Source organism: Pieris brassicae, chromosome 11, assembly GCF_905147105.1.
Source record: "Pieris brassicae chromosome 11, ilPieBrab1.1, whole genome shotgun sequence".
Taxonomy (NCBI): domain Eukaryota; kingdom Metazoa; phylum Arthropoda; class Insecta; order Lepidoptera; family Pieridae; genus Pieris; species Pieris brassicae.
Genome location: NC_059675.1, coordinates 12,549,526 through 12,557,190, shown reverse-complemented (window position 1 = coordinate 12,557,190; position 7,665 = coordinate 12,549,526). Strand labels below are relative to the sequence as shown.

Below are 7,665 nucleotides of genomic sequence, written 5' to 3'. Positions count from 1 at the left end.
CTAGCTCGTAACAATATTTTACCTATTGCACTATTCATATTTAATCAATATTATTGCTAATAAACGAGCAGTTCTAATCAAGACTTCGTTCGTTTCATTCGGCTCCATTTCCCAACCTTACATGGCGACCCGTGCCATGGGGTGTCGCGTTGCAGCGCGCCGGCGCCGATCTGGTTACCGTTTAAGGCGCAACTATTAAAAACAATATCGCGTCAAGATGAGTTTCGTGGAATTTTGAGCAGTGCGAATAATAAAACATTATAAAACGCTTGGCATTGTGCTGTTTCCAAGTGCAGTTACGATCGTATTTGTTCCGAAAAGTTATCCAAATAATTACAAAAAATGGGTGGACAACAATCAAAACAGGAGGAAATTGTAATTGCCCAAAATGCAGCAGGTGGAAGTGGAAATTACGCAAAGTTGGATCAAGTTCATTTCCATTTGAGCACGATGAATATTCTGTTGGCTATTTTACTGCTATGCATAATTTTGGTATCTTTGGTGTTCATGTATAAAGCATATAGAAGGTGCCATAAGTCGTGGATGCGACAGGAGGTGATAAGAAGTGCCCTACGCAGATCCTTTTCCCGGAGGGCTCCAGCTGGGATGGTCTTCAACGTGCCTACGGAAAAAGTTGATATGGTGCGAGTGCGAAAAGTGCTATAAAAGCGTAAGTGGAAATGAAATAGTGAAAAGATAAAGTGAGTATCCTGTATTTCTACGAACTTTATTTCCTATGATTATTTTTTATTGTTTCGTAATTATTTTGTTTAGAAGCATAATCAATATTATATTAATGCATATTATTTTACTGTGATGCATATAAATATAACATATTAAATATATACATAATAATATATAGGTAATAAGAAATATTTACTGCAATATTTTAAAATAGCAACATAATGTTTGTTTATTAAAAATATTTACTCAAATAATTTTAGTAATGTAGTTGTTTAATGTTATGGCAGAAATATTAACCACTATATTCGATGATTTAAAAAGTATAAGAACTTATTTGATTAAATTAGGAGCTAAGCGAAGACAAAAGGATATATGTGCGAAAAAATAAAAGTAGTAGTAAAGTAAAAGAGGAGGATGTGAAATTATATAAAAAGACGTTTAGTGATATAGAATCTATTTTTGAACAAATTAAGCAGTTATGTACTATTGAAACTTCAGTGAAAAGACGGAAAATTTCAAAATGAGTACTTTTGATTTAAAGGTGGGGCATTAAGCCTTATCCCAATTATGACAAATGATGAAATTAATATTAAACAAATTAAAGACAATATTGAATATTATGACAGTTTACTAGAAAATAAAGAATGTAAAGCGAATTTGATTAATTTTGTTTTGAAGAGTCGGTTGTCTCAGTCAGCAAAATTAAAATTAAATACGACATATACTTTTGGTATCAGAATTGTTAAAGTATATGCGCAAGCACCTATTACCTGAAAAGGGATCGACAGCCCTTCAAATTAAGTTACAAAATTTAAAACAAAACAATTTGACTATAAAAGAATTTGGTGATGAAATTGCGGAATTGATGAATGAACTTACAATTTCTCAAGCGAATAACGATTCATAAAATTTTGAGGTGCTAAAACCCTTAAACGAAAAGATGGCAATAAAGAGATTTTCAGATGGCTTGAGAAATCGCAGGCTCAGCACTATCGTTGCGGCTAGAAATTTCGAATATTTAAAAGACGCGGCACATGCGGCAATTGATGAAGAAGTGTCATCATCAACTTTGACAGGAGAAGTGCTGAATATGAAAAACAACTCCAGGGTTTGGCGAGGCAACTACTACAGGCAAAGAGGTAACAATAGAGCCTTTCCGCACCGCACGCGAGGTCCGAGCATATAGCAGCTATAGCTACGCGAGACAAGCATACCAGCAGCCGTCATTGTCAGCTCGAGACAGAGGTTCGTCACGAGCCGGCTATAGAGGAGGTACAAGCAGGTACAATAATTATAGATTTAGTGGAAACCAAAGGATGGGCAAAAATCAAATCCGCGTAGTTACTGAACCAGAAAATATACCTAAAAATGACGATATAATTTTTTTTCGTGACTAATGAGACTATTTTAGCCAGCGACAGTAACTGTAACATTTATTTATCATTACATGACCAAATTTGTCCGTGACTAATTGACACGGGAGCGTCAATTTCAGCTGTTAAGTATAAACAGTTATTACATTTAAACATTCCTATCCATAAAGATAATGTAATAATAAATGGAATCGGGGGCAAAGTCAAAGTTATAGGATATGTTTATTTAAAATTATACACACGTGGCGTACACTTTGTACACAAGTTTTATGTTTTGAAAAGTTGCCATGTCACGCTTCAGGTATAATTGGTAAAGACTTTTTAAAGAAATATGAAGCTATAATTGACTTCAAAGATCAAAATTTAACTTTGAAATCACAAAACAATAAAACCATTATTTTAGATTTACATACAAAAGAAAATAAAATAAATTTACCGCCTAGATGTGAATCTATACATTTTATAGAGACAGACAAAGAACATGAGTCAGTTATATGTGCTTCAGAGATAGCGTCTGGTGTTTTTATAGCTAGTTGTATAGTCAAACCTATCAACGGGCTTATACCAATTAAATTATTAAATACTAGAGATCAACCTTTAACATTATCAAATTTTAGTATTGACGTACATGAATTATATGAATATAATATTTGTAATTTTGAAAAAGTTGAAAGAAATGTAGACAGAATTAAAACTTTTTTATCTCAGTTAGAAATCAGTCATTTGAATAACAAAGAGCGAATGACGATAGAAAATTTGTGTGCTAAATATAACGATGTATTTTACGTTGAAGGGGACAAATTAACAACTACTGATATTTATACGCATTCAATTAAATTAAAGCCAAACGTAAGTCCAATTTTTGTTAAACCATATAGATTGCCACATTCTCATAAAAAATATTTAGAAAATGAAATTAATAAATTACTTGCTGAAGGTGTCATTGAACCTTGCAACAGTGAGTGGTCGAGTCCACTACTGTTGATTCCTAAAAAGGCTGATTCCAGTGGTAAGAAAAAGTGGCGAGTTGTTGTAGATTACAGAAAATTGAATAATTGCATCGAAAATGATAAATTTCCCCTTCCGAATATAACGGAAATACTAGATTCACTTGGAGGTTGCATTTCATTGCATTTGTTAATTATTACAGAAAATTTGTGCCAAATTTTCCAGAGAAAGCGTATGAACTAAATTATTTATGTCGAAAAAATATACCATTTGTGTGGTCTGACAAATGTTAAAAATCATTCGAGTTACTAAAGGAAAGTATAATATCAGCTCCAGTATTACAGTATCCAGATTTCTCTGAGGAAAATCAGTTTATACTTTATACAGATGCTTCAAACTTTGCTTTAGAAGCAGTTTTATGTAATAAAGACGGAAGACCAGTGTGATATACAAGTAGATCTTTAAATAATGCCGAATAGAAAAGAATTGCTCAACAATTGAAAAAGAAATGCTGGCAATTGTATGGGCAATAAAGTATTATAAACCTTATTTATATGGCAGATATTTTATAATTAGGACAGACCATCGACCTTTGGTGAACCTTTATAATTTAAAAGATCCTTCTAGTAGACTTACTAAATTTAGGCTTCAAATAGAAGAGTATGACTTTACAGTAAAGTATGTCAAAGGAAGTGAAAATACCTATATCTATAACTAGTAATGAATTAAGGAAAATGGATGAAAATATTTGTGTAATGACTAGGGCACAAAGTAAACGTTAAAATGAAGTGAAAAAAATTGATCTTACGGATAATATGATCACTACCGACGATTGGCCTGATCAACCAAAAGTTGTAGAGACACATATTAGACCGAAAGAATCAATAGAATTAAAATTCATGAATAAAGACTTATTAAAAGAGTATAAACGCAAAAACATTATTGAAAAAGAAACAAAGACATTTTGTTATGTGCCTAGTAAGCAAAATCTTTTTATAAAATACCTAGACTCTTCATCAAAAAGGTCACGAGCTGAATTTTTGAAAGAGCTTGAAAAATTGTGTGCTAAGATAAAAATAAATGAAGTGAATATTATAAAAAGTAAAAATAATAAAATTTTAGATATAAAATATATAAAAAATAGAAAAATTATTACAAGAGATAAAAAATAGCAAATGGACCGGTCCACGAATTTGTATATTACCTGATGTGGTAAGAATAAATGATAAAGACGAAATATGAGTTATTCTTAATGATTTTCATCTCTTACCTACGAGTGGCCACGCGGGTATGAGAAGAATGTACAATAACATTAAGAAATACTATTATTGGCCTAGCATGGAAAAAGATATAAAATCGTTTGTACAACGTTGTCATAAATGTCAAACTCAAAAACACTCTCTTCCAGTAAAGGAACCAATGTCTATTACTACTTTAGACCAAGATCAAAATAATTATAGTTATATACTAACACTTCATTGTGAACTGAGTAAGTATCGGTCGAGCATTGGTAAGTAATTTTATATTAAGGTATGGAATTCCAAGGGATATCGCCACAGACCAAGGTAAAGAATTTATTTCTTTTCATTATTTAAGGAAATGTGTACGCTTCTTCATATAAAACAGATAAATTCGACCGCATACCATCATGAAAGTATTGGTTCTCTTGAAAATTCCCATAAACATCTAAGTCAGTAATCAGTTTTCTAAGAATTCAAACCGATAACCATCCAGAGGTATGGAGTTCTTGGTTACCATTTTGCTGTTTTTCATATAACACTTCAGTACATTCAGAACATAAATTTACACCATTCGAATTAGTTTTTGGAAGGAAATGCGTTCTTCCGAGCAATTTATCTGGTACTTGCGTAGAACCTTTATACAATCATGATAATTACCCATGCGAACTGAAATACCGCATACAAACTTCTCAAAAAGAGGCTCGACACAACTTACTCAAAATCAAATGTAAACGAAAATTAAATTATGACAAAAATGTTAAGACAGTTTCTTATAAACCTAACGATTTGATTGTGTTAAAAAATGAAAATAATAACAAAATGAGTTGAATGAAAATAATAAAAAAACAAAATGTATTCAGGTCCCTTCACCAGAGATCTTCATCAGAGATGTTTCTCCGAATGTTGTGAAATCTTAAAGGACGGAAAGCCTTATTTAGTTCATAAAAATAGAACTAAAATACATCATAAATGCAATATTTACTACGTATTTTAGGATTATAATGATTATATTCATTCACCTATAAAAGTGAAGTTACATAAAAAAATGTAATAAAAAAATAAAAAAATGTAATCTTTGTAATCATACATTTTTTTTCTTTATAAGGGGGAGATGTAAGACATAACATATTATACCTATTGTACTATTCATATTTAATCAATATTATTGCTAATAAACGAGCAGTTCTAATCAAGACTTCGTTCGTTTCATTCGGCTCCACTTCCCAACCTTACAGGTGATCGGACGAGAACCGGTGTATTCAACGTGGTAAGGACGTTGGCGAGGGACCGATCGAATGGGTGCGACTGATTTTAATAGAACCTAAAATCTAACAAAAATACGAGTGAAAAACTGCCGAACGCTGCTTTTGTTTCGCAAAACTAAGCACACATATTGCATGTACCTGAAAAAACAAAAAGCCAACATCACGCGGTGTTCCCAGGCGGTCACCCATCCAAGTACTGACCGCGCCCGACGTTGCTTAACTTCGGTGATCGGACGAGAACCGGTGTATTCAACGTGGTATGGACGTTGGCGAGGGACCGATCGAAGGGGTGCGACTGATTTTAATAAAACCTAAAATTTCACAAAATACGAGTGAAAAACTGCCGAACGCTGCTTTTGTTTCGCAAAACTAAGCACACATATTGCATGTACCTGAAAAAACAAAAAGCCAACATCACGCGGTGTTCCCAGGCGGTCACCCATCCAAGTACTGACCGCGCCCGACGTTGCTTAACTTCGGTGATCGGACGAGAACCGGTGTATTCAACGTGGTATGGACGTTGGCGAGGAACCGATCGAATGGGTGCAACTGATTTTAATAGAACCTAAAATCTAACAAAAATACGAGTGAACAACTGCCGAACGTTGCTTTTGTTTCGCAAAACTAAGGACATACATATTGCTTGTACTTGAAAAAACAAAAAGCCAACATCACGCGGTGTTCCCAGGCGGTCACCCATCCAAGTACTGACCGAGCCCGACGTTGCTTAACTTCGGTGATCGGACGAGAACCGGTGTATTCAACGTGGTATGGACGTTGGCGAGGAACCGATCGAATGGGTGCGACTGATTTTAATAGAACCTAAAATCTAACAAAAATACGAGTGAACAACTGCCGAACGTTGCTTTTGTTTCGCAAAACTAAGCACACATATTGCTTGTACTTGAAAAAACAAAAAGCCAACATCACGCGGTGTTCCCAGGCGGTCACCCATCCAAGTACTGACCGCGCCCGACGTTGCTTAACTTCGGTGATCGGATGAGAACCGGTGTATTCAACGTGGTATGGACGTTGGCGAGGAACTGATCGAATGGGTGCGACTGATTTTAATAGAACCTAAAATCTAACAAAAATACGAGTGAACAACTGCCGAACGTTGCTTTTGTTTCGCAAAACTAAGCACACATATTGCTTGTACTTGAAAAAACAAAAAGCCAACATCACGCGGTGTTCCCAGGCGGTCACCCATCCAAGTACTGACCGCGTCCGACGTTGCTTAACTTCGGTGTGTAAGAGATAACATATTGTTACGAAGACGGGTCGACTGCAATGTTTCTAGATTTTTCCACTACTTAGAGAACTTTTCAGCAGGCTGTAATATGATTTCTGACCGTTTCAGGAGAGGGTCAATCACATATTAGAAAATTGTAATTTTCATAATGTTATAAAATAATAAACGAGCAGTTCTAATCAAGACTTCGTTCGTTTCAGTCGGCTCCATTTCCCAACCATACATGGCGACCCGTGCCATGGGGTATCGCGTTGCAGCGCGCCGGCGCCGATCTGGCTACCGTTTAAGGCGCAAGTATTAAAAACAATATCGCGTCAAGATGAGTTTCGTGGAATTTTGTGCAGTGCGAATAATAAAACATTATAAAACGCTTGGCATTGTGCTGTTTCCAAGTGCAGTTACGTTCGTATTTGTTCCGGAAAGTTATCCAAATAATTACAAAAAATGGGTGGACAACAATCAAAACAGGAGGAAATTGTAATTGCCCAAAATGCAGCAGGTGGAAGTGGAAATTACGCAAAGTTGGATCAAGTTCATTTCCATTTGAGCACGATGAATATTCTGTTGGCTATTTTACTGCTATGCATAATTTTGGTATCTTTGGTGTTCATGTATAAAGCATATAGAAGGTGCCATAAGTCGTGGATGCGACAGGAGGTGATAAGAAGTGCCCTACGCAGATCCTTTTCCCGGAGGGCTCCAGCTGGGATGGTCTTCAACGTGCCTACGGAAAAAGTTGATATGGTGCGAGTGCGAAAAGTGCTATAAAAGCGTAAGTGGAAATGAAATAGTGAAAAGATAAATTGAGTATCCTGTATTTCTACGAACTTTATTTCCTATGATCATTTTTTATTGTTTCGTAATTATTTTGTTTAGAAGTGTACTCTGTTGCATAATCAATA

General features: G+C 34.9%; 4 non-coding genes across 4 annotated transcripts; all 4 read right to left on the bottom strand.

Annotated features, from left to right (window-relative positions):
• Positions 1-5,663: 5,663 nt before the first annotated feature.
• On the bottom strand, positions 5,664-5,782 carry LOC123716822. The gene has a single exon (XR_006754658.1). It is a non-coding gene; the product is annotated as a 5S ribosomal RNA (ribosomal RNA).
• Positions 5,783-5,917: 135 nt separating this feature from the next.
• LOC123716821 lies at positions 5,918-6,036 on the bottom strand. Its single transcript, XR_006754657.1, has one exon. It is a non-coding gene; the product is annotated as a 5S ribosomal RNA (ribosomal RNA).
• Positions 6,037-6,174: 138 nt separating this feature from the next.
• LOC123716854 lies at positions 6,175-6,293 on the bottom strand. The gene has a single exon (XR_006754687.1). It is a non-coding gene; the product is annotated as a 5S ribosomal RNA (ribosomal RNA).
• Positions 6,294-6,429: 136 nt separating this feature from the next.
• Positions 6,430-6,548, bottom strand: LOC123716924. Its single transcript, XR_006754750.1, has one exon. It is a non-coding gene; the product is annotated as a 5S ribosomal RNA (ribosomal RNA).
• Between the last annotated feature and the right edge of the window lie 1,117 nt (positions 6,549-7,665).